Below are 14425 nucleotides of genomic sequence, written 5' to 3' on the forward strand. Positions count from 1 at the left end.
AACCTCATAAAAGAAGTAACAACAAAGGTGAAGTGAGAATTAAGACATATTTGTTTGAAAAATTGGTGGAACAGGGCATCCTGTCTAAAAGCACCCCTAACAAATGTGAAATACACCACCAACATCATATATAGCAGACCAAACCTGGAAGAAAGGTCTGCTATATATACTCACATTGTGTACAATGACATATATACAGTTCAATACATTGATTGTTAAATAAACAAGACGTACGGCCTCAACTCCATCACAGGGCGTAAAAAACTTAGTTGCTCAGTATATATATATGGGCGCTTCTTTGATGCACCATCCCCACTGCGGCTCTTTTCGTTTAGCTCCCTCCAGAACTGGTCCCTGCAGCTATTCCACCTCGTCTTGGTGTTTTTAACTGTGAAACCAACCAAAAATGTTAAAATTATACCAATTTTTTTTTTATAAACATCCACAAATCAAAAGTCAAATAAATAACTTTACAATAATGGCAAAAGGGGATATTGCACAGCACATCGTACAGTCGGGCAGTTGTGGGTATCATATAATGTACAAAAATTACTGGAAGGAGGAAATTATTTGTGCACTGACTTGAAAAAAGACTACTTTATGATATTGGAAGTAGACAGATGTTTAATGATCAATTCCAACAGGGCCACATGTGTCCAAAATTCCAAAAAAACACATCCTGGGTATACATTACGACTGTGTCTGAACAGACATTAAAACATGGTGTGGTGTGGTAGGTAAAAAGTTCATGGAAAACTAACAAAACATGGACACAGTGGCGTACAGAGAAATGACTGGGCCCAACCACAAATTTGCGAATGAGGCCCCCCCTCCCACAGTAATTTGTTCGCTACACCTTCCTTTCATGCTGCCCCCATTCCTGTGGCTAGTAAAGATCACTCTCTTATACCAGGCCGGGCAGCAGTTCCATCAGTTTTATACACTGTCTATACTGTCACTGTATATAAATGTGTTAAAACTGTTGAGTGGGCCCTGACAAAGTATTTTACTCCTCCTCCTCCAGGATGGGCCACTTCAGGGTCAGGGTCCAAAAGCAGCTGCTTCCCCTGCTTCCCCTATATCTATGCCCCTACATGTACATACCACTAGAGCAGGGATGCTCAACGTGCGTTCCTCCAGCTGTTGCAAAATGACAACTCCCAGCAGGCCTACAGCTACTGCAGGGCATGGTGGGAGTTGCAGTTTAACAACAGCTGGAGGGCCGCAGGTTGAGCATCCCTGCACTACACAATTAAGCCTGGCCACAAAAGGAACATGATTCTGAATTCATTGAAGTAGCTGCAAAATCATTAGGGACAACACAAGGACAGAACACCAAAACGACATAGCTTGCACTTACCTAATTCTGCACGACCTCGGTGATCCGCTTTATCCCATTTGCTCGGCTTTAAGCGACGGGCCACTTTCTCCCACAAAACTTCCTTGCGCACACGGTCCAGATACACAGGGGACCGTGTGTCCCACAGCTCGGGCCTTTCATGGACAAGAGTGATGAGTTTGTCAACATTCCACCTTGGCATTTTTTGGTGGTACAGAAAAATATCCAAATTATTACAGCCAAAAATGTTGTGTCTGCCAAATCACCACACAAGGCTTGTCAATCTGGTCGTTTAAACTTCCTGTACTTTTTTTTTTTTTTTTTATTGCCAAAAGGACTTTGAAACAGGTTGCCAGGCAACTGATCCGCAAAAAATGCGGATGCGGATGACATACGGAAGGCTTCCAATGTGCATCCGCATTTTTTGCGGACCCATTGACTTGAATGGGTCCGCAAACCATTTTCCGCGAAAAAAATAGGACAGGTTATATTTTTTTGACGGACTGGAACCACGGATCACGGACGCGGATGGCAAACGGTGCATTAGCCGAGTTTTCAACGGACCCATTGAAAATCAATGGGTCCGCAGAAAATCACGAAAAATGGAGCAACGGACACGGAATACAACAACGGTCGTGTGCATGAGGCCTTAGGCTGGGTTTCCTCATAAATTTTTTATGCAGTTCTCATAGCCAAAGCCAGGAGTTAATTCAAAAAGAGAAGACTTTTGACTCTTTGTTTGAAAAGTCTTCTCCATTTATAATCTGTTCCTGGCTTTGGCTTTAAATACTGCATAAAAAAAAAACTGAAAGTGGAAAACATCCTTAAAGGGGTTTCCCGGGATTATAATATTAATGATCTTCAGGATAGGTCATCAATATCAGATCGGTGGGGGTCCGACATCTGGCATCCCCACGATCAGCTGGTTGAAGAGAAGGCTACACTCGACAGTGAGCAGGTGTAACTACAAGCCATATCATTCACTTCAATGGGACAGCTCCTTCCTATTCAAGTGTGTAGGCATGAGTGGTCCCATAGAAGTGAATGGGACAGCTTGTAGTTACACCTGCTCACCGCTGCAATGTGACGGCGAGAAGGTAAACAATGAAAGAAAGGCTGCGCTCCCACGGAGCGCCAGGGTGCTGAGTGTCGTACCCCATCAATCTGATATTGATGACCTATCCTGAGGATAGGTCATCAATATTAAAATCCCAGAGAACCCCTTTAAACACATGCAGTATCTATATTTTGTAGAATTTCAAGCAAAACTTTCCTAGTTTGGCCATACAGTAAATTTGACAACATTACTTCAGGTTTATCTAGCATTGCAGCACATATAAGCTGAAAGTCATCCTAATACCTAAAATAGGTCCACAAAATGTAATTATGTGATGGAAAATGTAGTGAGAAGGATATTGCCAACAAACCTCATGAGGTTATGAACACAGTCATGATAAGGCATATGTGCAAGCAATAGATCCTGTTTTAAACCCTCATTTTAGGAAAGAAGATAAATGGACAGCTTTAATCTAATTCTAGGTCTGTAGCTATAGAGGGTGTCATGTTAGCAGTCACACGTGAGCCCTGATGACTGAGAGGCCACAGGCCATATAACAACACACCAAAATTATAAATTGCATCTGGAATTCTTGCTACAGATGTTATATTAGGGGCCATGAGCTATACTTCAGAAGCTATACTTCTGCCTGATCTTATTGTTACTGCTTGCTTGAGCCAAGCAGCAGAATGTGACCTCTTTTAATCAACAATGATTTCTGCATTGGTGCATAGTCATGCTGGTGCAGAAAAGGGCCTTCCCCAAACTGTTGGGAGCATACTGCCGTAACCGGGTTTGGGGTGGTCTTAATGCTGGGTCCTCCGGGCGCTCTCAAGGTGTCACCATGGGTTGCTGCTCTCCGGAGGTTATGGTAAGACATGGTGCAGCCCAATGGAAAATAAGTCTAGAGAGTCAGAGTTTGCAGTAAACCAGTGTGCTTCTTCAGTCTCCTTCCTGGCAGAAGAAGGTTCTGTGCTGAGGAAAATCCTGGGTCTCTTTCTCAGAAGGCTGATACCCTGGCCGAAGGGCTGGTGACCCAGGGTCTGCGGCTCAGTATCCGGCTGGCTTTCTGGTCAAAAGGCTGGTGAACCACAGTCTGTGGAAGAGTATTTCCATTTCAGCATCTTCTTCTAGTCACTTGTGCAGTCTCTCTTAATGAACAGTGGTCCCTATTTTAAAAGAACAAGAAGCTGTAACTGTTCTCTTTATATAAAGTTTGTAATTGAACTAGAACCTTCTAGTGGGAGGAGTGGAGAAGCACAGCATAAGCAAAAACAATGCTGCAATTCCAGTCTGTATTTGTATAGAGTTTCAATACAATTCTAGGGGAATGACTAAGCATCAAATAGGGAATGTGGCCATGGTTGTGGTGCTGCTGGTGTTGGTGGTGGTGGAGCGCCTGCTGCAGGGAGAGGACGTTGTCTATATCTGCCATCTACACGTCCAAATGAAACACCTTCCTCTGGTGCATGCAGGTGACAGGAAATTCTGCATCATTTTGTAAACACAAATACCGCTCTAAGAATGGTGATGACAAAATAAGTAGAGGTGGTAGTAGATTGGATGGCTGAGAGTGTCTCCAGTTTTTTCACATTGTCTACCACTTGATCGCCTGCTGAAAGCATAGAGTTGGCACCGGTGGCCCATGGGCATCTGTATTCGACCTCAACCCCTTGCATATCAGCCATGCAGTCTGAGCCCCAGGTCATACAGCAGTCACTTATGCTTTTTGATTACTCTGCTGGCGGGGTTTCCATGGGCCATCCACCTAGCCCTGCCCCAGAAGTGGAAGAGATTGAGTGCACTGATGCCCAACCATTAATGTTTCAGGATGAGGACGTGTGAGGACCACAGCAGCCGTTGTCACGGATGGTGTACAGGAAACAAGACAATACAATATAAACAATGACTCACTGGATCCACAACTAAGGAACAAAAGGGAGACCCCTGCATGAGACCTGCCGCTCTCCCTTATTGCTCAGCCTATGCGACGACCCCAAAGGTGGATGGGCGCATATCCACGTACCTCGACTATCTTACACCTGAAGACCCTACAATAGTGAGGGGATACGACCACCGGCTCCCTACACAGACACGGAGGGAGTCAGGGTCACCTGGATCTAGAAAACAGAAAATCATAAATACATAAACAGCACTTATCTTGCAGACGACTGGGGACTGTGGACTGAGAACTAGGAACAGCATGCACACACACTCCAGGAAGTTGTATAAGCCGCACACTACTGCATTCTGCGGAGGAACTTAAAGGGCAGCAATCAGTCCAACTGCATGACAGCTGAGATAGACTAATGAGATGAGGAACTCAACCAAAACAAAGAAATTCAAGGAGGAGGATCTGAAAGGCTCCTGTCAGAGCTTCTCAGCTGTCTGGCTGTGACAGTACCCCTCCCTCTACGAGTGGACTCCGGACACTCAGAGCCCACCTTCTCAGGATGGGACCTATGGAAAGCCCTGATGAGACGAGAGGCCTTAATGTCCATCACTGGGACCCACATCCTCTCCTCAGGACCATAACCCTCTCAATGAACGAGGTACTGGAGGGAACCGCGGACAAGACGAGAATCCACAATCCTAGAGACCTGAAATTCAAGATTTCCATCAACCATAATCGGAGGAGGAGGCAAAGGCGAGGGTACAATAGGTTGAACATAAGGTTTCAATAAGGACTTATGAAAAACATTATGGATCTTCCAAGTCTGAGGAAGATCAAGACGGTAGGCAACAGGATTGATGACAGACAGGATCTTGTAAGGCCCAATAAACCTAGGACCCAACTTCCAGGAGGGAACCTTCAATTTGATATTCTTGGTAGACAACCACACCAGATCACCAACATTCAGGTCCGGACCAGGCACACGTCTCTTATCTGCCACACGCTTATGTCTCTCACTCATGCTCTTTAGATTATCCTGAATCTTTTGCCAAATAGATGACAAAGACGAGGAGAATCTGTCCTCATCAGGTAAACCAGAAGACCCCTCTCCCGAGAAAGTCCCAAACTGCGGATGAAACCCATATGCACCAAAGAATGGTGACTTATCAGAGGACTCCTGACGACGGTTATTTAAAGCAAACTCAGCAAGGGACAAAAAAGAACACCAATCCTCCTGATTCTCCGCCACAAAACACCGCAGATATGTCTCCAGATTCTGATTGACGCGCTCCGTCTGGCCATTCGACTGCGGGTGGAAAGCAGAAGAGAATGACAACCGAACCCCCGAACGAGAACAGAAAGCCTTCCAGAATCTGGAAACAAACTGCGTGCCCCTATCAGAGACTATGTCTGAAGGAATACCATGCAATTTGACAATGTGGTCAATAAATGCCTGCGCCAGCGTCTTAGCATTGGGCAAACCAGGAAAAGGGATAAAATGCACCATTTTGCTAAAACGGTCCACCACCACCAGAATCACAGTCTTCCCTGAGGAACGAGGCAAGTCCGTTATGAAGTCCATGGACAGATGTGTCCAAGGACGGGAAGGAATGGGCAAAGGGAGGAGAGGACCTGATGGCCGTGAATGAGGGACTTTGGCACGAGCGCAAGTCTCGCAAGCTGCCACAAAACCCTCAACTGACTTACGAAGCGCAGGCCACCAGAATCTCCGAGCGATGAGAACCAGTGTGGCTCTTGCCCCCGGGTGCCCAGCAAGGACCGTATCGTGGTGTTTTTTAAAAATCTTGTGTCTCAAAGCGAGAGGCACAAACAACCTCCCAGGAGGACAAAGATCAGGAGCTTCTGACTGGGCTGCCTGCACCTCTGCCTCCAATTCAGGAAAAAGAGCAGAGACCACCACACCTTCAGCCAAAATGGGACCCGGGTCTTCAAAATTCCCACCTCCCGGAAAACAACGTGACAGGGCATCTGCCTTCACATTCTTAACCCCAGGGCGGAACGTGACAACAAAATTAAACCTTGAAAAGAACAAAGACCATCTGGCTTGTCTCGGGTTCAGACGCTTGGCTGACTCCAAGTAGGCCAGATTTTTATGGTCAGTAAACACGGTAATAGGGTGTCTGGCTCCCTCTAGCCAATGGCGCCATTCCTCAAAAGCCAACTTGATGGCCAACAATTCCCTATCTCCCACATCATAATTTCTCTCTGCGGAGGAGAGTTTCTTCGAGAAAAAGGCACATGGTTGCCATTTGGCAGGAGAGGAAGCCTGAGACAAGACCGCACCCACCCCTACCTCAGAAGCATCAACCTCAACTATGAAGGGTAACGAAATATCAGGTTGTACCAGGATGGGAGCGGAAGCAAAACTCTCCTTGATATTAGAAAAGGCCTTACGCGCCTCTACCGACCAGGAAGAAAAATCTACCCCCTTTCTGGTCATATCAGTGAGTGGTTTAACAACAGAGGAATAATTCAAAATAAATTTCCTGTAATAATTGGCAAAGCCCAAAAAACGCATCAGCGCCTTCTGATTCTCAGGAAGCTCCCACTCAAGCACAGCGCGGACCTTCTCGGGGTCCATGCGAAAACCAGAAGCGGAGAGAAGAAACCCCAGAAATTGAATTTCTGGAACTGCAAACACACATTTTTCCAGTTTTGCGTATAATTTATTCTCCTGCAGAATGAGCAAGACCTGACGTAAGAGTTCCTTATGAGTCTTGAAATCAGGAGAAAAAAATCAAAATGTCATCCAAATACACTAATACAAATTTTCCCATTAAATGATAAAAAATGCTGTTCACGAAATGCTGAAAAACGGCTGGGGCATTCATTAAACCAAAAGGCATAACCAAATTCTCAAAATGGCCCTCAGGGGTATTGAAAGCCGTCTTCCATTCGTCTCCTTCTCTGACCCTGACCAGGTTGTATGCCCCTCTTAGGTCTAATTTGGAAAAGACTTTAGCGCCAACAACCTGGTTAAACAGGTCCGGGATCAGAGGAAGCGGATAAGGATCACGAATAGTGATACTGTTCAGCTCCCTGAAATCCAGACAAGGTCTTAAAGAACCATCTTTTTTCTTAACAAAGAAAAAGCCAGCGGCAACAGGTGACTTCGAGGGTCGTATGTGTCCTTTTCTCAAACTCTCAGAGATATTAGCACGCATAGCGACCCTCTCAGGTTGGGAGAGATAGTATAAACGAGATTTACTCAGCTTGGCGCCTGGGATGAGATTAATAGGGCAATCATACTCCCTGTGCGGAGGCAAATCCTGAACTCCACTCTCAGAGAAGACATCCGAAAATTCAGAGAGGAAAGGTTGTACAGTCTTAGTAGAAACCTCAGAAACAGATGTTATAAGGCAATTCTCTCTGCAAAAGTCACTCCAACCATTTATTTGCCTCGCTTGCCAATCAATGGTGGGGTTATGTTTAGTGAGCCAGGGTAGTCCCAACACTAGAGGAGTAGGCAAACCGCTAAGGACGAAACATGACACATCCTCAACATGAGCATCACTCACAATTAAACGGATATTGTGAACTATGCCCTTTAATGATTTCTGAGAAAGTGGAGCGGAATCAATAGCAAAAACAGGAATATCCTTTCCCAAAGTGCATACCTGGAAACCATGAGTTATTGCAAATTGATTATCAATGAGATTGACAGCTGCTCCACTATCCACAAAAATCTCACAAAAAATGCTCTTGCTCTCTAGCGCCACCCTAGCAGGTAGGACAAAACGGGAACTACAAGCAAACGGAAAACCTTCAATTTCCACCTCAACCCTGCCAATAGTAACAGACGGAACATTTTTAAAAGATTTTTTCCTTTTTGTCTCTTTATTACTCCCAGAAAACTGCCTGAATCTCCTAGAGGAACAAACATTTGCCAAATGATTTATACCTCCACAACAAAAACAAACCCTCCCATGCGGGCTGAATCTTCTATTGTCTGAGGCAATCAACCCCAGCTGCATGGGTTCCTGCTCAGAAGGGGCTGACAGTGACTGAGACCCCTGCGCACAGAATGAGACCGCTGCACTGTCCCGGGACTGAGTATGACAGGAAGGAGAGATCTCTCCTCTCTCACTAAGACGCCTGTCAATACGAACGGCCTGAGACATAGCAGAGTCCAGGGAGATTGGCCTCTCATGAAAGGCAAATGCATCTTTCAATCCCTCTGAAAGACCCTGGCAAAATTGACTTCGGAGTGCAGCATCATTCCAACCAGTATCAGCTGCCCATCTCCGAAATTCTGAGCAGTATATCTCTGCGGATTGTTTACCCTGGCATAACAGACGTAGTTTAGACTCAGCCAGAGCAATACGATCCGGATCATCATATATCTGACCCAGGGCTAAAAAGAATTCATCCACTGAGCGGAGGGGCCGTGCCCCCTCCGGTAGCGAAAAGGCCCAAGACTGAGCGTTACCCCTGAGCAGCGATACAATGATCCCCACCCTCCGTTCTTCATCACCAGAGGAATGGGGAAGAAGGCGAAAATGAAGTTTGCAAGCCTCTTTAAAACGCACAAAATTCTCACTACCCCCAGAGAACGTATCCGGGAGCGAGATCTTAGGCTCAGCACAAACTCCATGAACGCAAGCTGAACCGGTCACTTGAAACTGAGAAAGAATCCTACGGAGATCAGCTACCTCCAATGAAAGACCCTGGAGGCGTTCAGCCAAAAGTGAAACCGGATCCATGCTTGAGACGGTTTTGGCGGCTTATAACGTCACGGATGGTGTACAGGAAACAAGACAATACAATATAAACAATGACTCACTGGATCCACAACTAAGGAACAAAAGGGAGACCCCTGCATGAGACCTGCCGCTCTCCCTTATTGCTCAGCCTATGCGACGACCCCAAAGGTGGATGGGCACATATCCACGTACCTCGACTATCTTACACCTGAAGACCCTACAATAGTGAGGGGATACGACCACCGGCTCCCTACACAGACACGGAGGGAGTCAGGGTCACCTGGATCCAGAAAACAGAAAATCATAAATACATAAACAGCACTTATCTTGCAGACGACTGGGGACTGTGGACTGAGAACTAGGAACAGCATGCACACACACTCCAGGAAGTTGTATAAGCCGCACACTACTGCATTCTGGGGAGGAACTTAAAGGGCAGCAATCAGTCCAACTGCATGACAGCTGAGATAGACTAACGAGATGAGGAACTCAACCAAAACAAAGAAATTCAAGGAGGAGGATCTGAAAGGCTCCTGTCAGAGCTTCTCAGCTGTCTGGCTGTGACACCCGTCTGCTGATGATGACAAAACAAAGGTGTCAACTGCTGCGACTTTCTGCACTGTACAGACCGGCAAGGAGGCAGGGGTGAGGAGTGAGTAGAAGATGATGTGGAGAATGATGCGGTCCTAGACATCACATGTCATCCAGGTAATCCGAGTGACATGTAAAGTTTGGAGTAAGAGGTGGGGGACACGCAGTGTCAGCCGCACAGCAAAAGAAGGAGCAGATTGCCCACCATGCCAAAGGACAGGGCACACCAAAGCCAGCTCGAAGGAGTTTACTTATCATATTGGTTTTGTCTTTAATTACCAAAGGATTTGTAAAATGAACTGAAGATCCATTTGAATCCGACCAAGGACAACATCGGCATGGAATTTGTATGTTCTCCCCGTGTTTGTGTGCGTTTGCTCGGTGTACTCCGGTTTCCTTCCACACATCAAAGACATACCGATAGGGAACTTAGATACTGAGCCACATTGGGGACAGTGTGATACTAATGTCTGTAAAGCACTGCGGAATATGTCAGCGCTATATAAGTGCATAATAAATAAATAAATAATAAAAAGCCATTATCCGGATAGGACCAGTATGTGAATCAGAGAAGAGTATTCTACAAGGTTAACATGCAGAGCGGAATATTAATGCTGTTTTTGAGATAATGACGTTTTTCCTGTCAATTAGCAGTAAAGAGACAAAGCTAAATTTCCTTGAAGCCGACAAAGATCAGGTCTAAAGTAGTATTTGAATTTCAAAGGAAAGCTGCCTCTCTGTCTCAGTAAACAGTGGGGAACATGACGTGAGAGATTGTGGCTGTATGAAGATGCTGAACTCCTGCTCCTTTCCTTGCCTCCTCCTTTATCAGATCTGGAACAATTGTGTTTTGTGTTTTTTGTTTTTTTTTCTTGTTTTCCTCGCAAACAGAATTACTTGTAACAGTTTTCCTTACGGAATCCACCACTGAGCAGACAATATTAGTCAGGCAGAGCAGTGTCAGCAGTAGTGTCATGACGAAGCTTAGGGAAAACTACCTCTGTGCTTGATTTTATATTCTAGAACATATCTATCATCACTTTTAACTTGTCCTTTGCTCCAGGGAAGAGAAAGTCTTTGTGTTACAGAGCTTTGAACTCAGTATACTGTAATTTATTTTTGTACAAATTATGATTTTTGTTTTATTCTTTATGCAATTACTCCTTTGCATACACTTATAGATGCTGTGGACTATCTATCAGGACAGAATGAACAGGTATGTGTATCACAAAAAATCATAAGTCCCAGAAGATTTATGTGCTAGAAAAAGTGGAAGCGAGAAAAATATGTGGTTAAATTTAAAAATTCTAATTCTGGGTACAAATTTGCCTCACTAATGAAAGGCTGCAAAAATCTGAGCAATTCTCTGCTGACATCAGCTTATGTGGGATTGAAGGTTTCAGCTTATTAAAAAAAAATGTGTCTTCTAAACGATTTAGAAGATTTTTTATTCACTCTGGACAAATCGTGCAAAAATGACAACCAGCACCATTTTATTGTTAGTTTTGACAAGGAAAAACCAAGAGAGATGAAGAAGGCAGATGACCACATGACACTGGGAGGAAGCGGGGGAGGGCTTGCTCTGATTGGCTCAGTGGCTGACAGACAGTCTGGATTATCCAATCAGCGGACAGTAGGCAGGGAGATCCCTATTTTGACCAAGAAGAAGCACTATACTAGGAAGGAGTGTGTGTGCCAAAAAATGATGATATATAGACAATATAGAGAAAGCAAAGGGAAAGAATACAAATATAATTATCTAGATTTTAGGGAGTTTGATCAGGGAAAGCTGAGGGAGTTGGTAAAAAGAGGTTGGTCACACTTTGCTTAAAGCTACTTGCTGCTTGGTGCTGCATTTCAGCCTAGCAGTTCTACATTACAAAACCAATCCCTGCAAGAAAAAGAAAATCCTTTTTTAACATGCTTTTTTTCTGGTTCAAAACCTTAGGCTTATCGTCAGCACAGCACCCCAATAGAATTATGCTACAGAAGCAGCTGCATTTATTTTCAGTGCATTATACCCATCCATGTTATATCCGAAAATATAATTTTTATACCAGTAAAAGTTAACAAAGAGTTCGAAGACATTTCACCGCCAACACCGCATTGTTATTGGTGGTAAACAGACGCATTTTTGCATTGTACTGTGTGTTTAATAGTAAAAAAAAAATCATTTTTGAACTAATGTTATTAAACACATACTGTAAATAGGTAATTGAACATTGCATTGTTATATTGGTGTAAATGGACACATTATTGCATTGCACCATGAGTTTTATAGTAAAAAAACTGTGTTATTGAACACATACTTAGTTCGTAGAAACTTCACTGCCAACACTGCATTATTACCAAAGTACCGTAAATTGTCAATAGCAGCATGCAGTGTGTTTGTAGAAGGGGAAGGTCTTTAAAATACAGAAAACACACTTGTACTTTTTACAAATACCATTTAATAATTTGTATGGACCAAACCAGTAACATTTCATTTGGGGAACCCGTGACTTTTCATTTATAGAAAACCTGTGACTTTTCATTTATAGGTCACATAATAAAATGCCAGGAAAACAGAAAAGTGCAAAACTAAAGACCCATTCCTCATCCTTCCAGAAACAGAATACGGGAGGAGCAGTAGCAGCACCAGCCATCTGGCCAGTAGTAGTAAAAGAAGTCCACCGTTCTCCCTGACTTCCGAAAGGCACAACTTTAATATTGAGGACAAAGAGGATGATATTGTGGACTGGATGGCTAATGCCTTCTCTCAGTCACAACAGGATGATGTGGAGGTCACATCTGAGTGTGACAATGTGCCTTGGAGCCAGGGGTCACAGTATTCCACCTGCTCCTCCTCCTTGCAGTCTTATCCTCTCTTTCTTCACTGGTCTCTCCTAGTAGGGTGCCTTCTTTATTCCTAAGAAGAGGCAAGAAAACCCAGCACACACTATGGAAGATATTCAAAAGAGTCTCCCTGTTGATAAGTTCTCTGAGCAACGTCAGTGTTTGGACTGTCATGAGAAGGCTAAGTCATCAATATCCGATCAGTATGGGTCCAACATCTGGGACCGATGCCAATCATCTGTTTGAGAAGGCATTGTTGCTCTATGAGCACTGTGGCCTTCTCTGTGCTTACCAAGTAATTATATAGCAGCTGTGCTTGGTATCGCACTCCTCTCCATTTATTTCTAGGCCACATGACAAATGGATGTGTCTTCACTGGACTAGGAAAAGCTGTGAGAAGGCCGTGGCGCTACTGCTGGAGTAGGACGCCCACTGATCAGATACTGATGACCTATCCGCTGACATTTGTCAGGGTCAATGACGCAACAGCACCATTCCCCCCCCCCCCCCCCCCCACACACACACAAACACTCCAGCCTTGCTGCTAAAAACATATTTGGATAGGCATTACATTTTGCACTACCAAACATACAGGATAACACAGCACCACATACCTCTTACATCCAGTAAGATGTCTCCCTTGGTGTAGGTGTTCTCCCCCCTCATCTTCTATACTGCGAGCAGACTGCCATGATGACTTCTTTCAGCAACATCTCGTCTCTGCAGAGTTTGCCACATAGACATCTTAGATTCCTCACTTTTCCATCATTCTCTTCTTTCTGTTTCTCTTGGTTCTCAAACTGTGTCATTCTGCTGCTACTCCCAATAACTGGCGTGCTACTCAATGCCCCCAAATACTCTACTGCAGAAATAACAGTACCATACAGATAGTTACCCATGTAGTATTAATGCTCCCCAAAGTCCCACTAACATTAATAATAGAACCAGTATGTGCAATGCTCTTTCATCCCCAGTAGTGCCAGTATATAATGCTCCCCCATTCTCCCTGTAGTTCAAGTATATAATGTCCTCTGTCCCTTCCCTGTAGTGCCAGTATATAATGCTCCTCAGTCCCCCCCTGTAGTTCCAGTGTATAATGGCTCCTCATTCCCCCCTGTAGTTCCAGTATAGAATGCTCCTCAGTCCCCCCTGTAGTGCTAGTATAGAATGTACCTCAGTCCACCCCCCCCCCCACTGTAGTGTATACTTTCTCTCCTTTTATGATCCACCACTGATTTTGGCTTTCAAAACTGCATGCAGAAACCTGACCATGTGGCCGTACCCTTAGGCCTTTTTCACATGAGTGATACAGATTCAGTCAAGATCTGTTCAGGAAAAAACTGATGGTATTGAATGCAAGTTCAATCAGTTTTTTTCTGATTGCGTTCAGTGTGTGCATTTTTTCTATCTGGATTGTATCCAGATTACTGAAGAATAGCAATTTACTAGCAGCCATCAGTGAAAAATACATTGCATCCGGATGCCTTCCATTTTTCACACAAGCTACATTCATTTCAATGAACCCAGAGTTACGTAACAAACGCAAAATATAGAACATGTTGCATTTTTTCCTGAACACTAAGATGAGGTGAAAAACTAGACTCATATACACAGACACATTGAAATGGAAGCAACAGGATTCAGTCCGGATGCAATTCGTTCACTACACACATCGTATCCAGACAGAAAACTCGCTCATGTGAAAGAGCTCTAACTGTTCTCCAATCTAGCTCCTTGCCCCTTTTCTCTGGCTTTTTCATCTATCCATTACTATCAACACATTCCCTGGAGGCTAAAAAGATATATGACAGGCCTGTGGAGGAAATGAACCTTCCCTCAATAAAATTACCTTCCACTGCCTCAGACTGTCTATCAGACAACTATACGGCATACACTCCAAAGAGTGTGACTTTATGGAGGAGTACCTAGAAAATAGCCATTGCTTAAAGGAGAACATAAGAAACATATTTGGAGTTCACCAAACA

This window comes from Bufo bufo, chromosome 3 (assembly GCF_905171765.1).
Source record: "Bufo bufo chromosome 3, aBufBuf1.1, whole genome shotgun sequence".
NCBI classification, from domain to species: domain Eukaryota; kingdom Metazoa; phylum Chordata; class Amphibia; order Anura; family Bufonidae; genus Bufo; species Bufo bufo.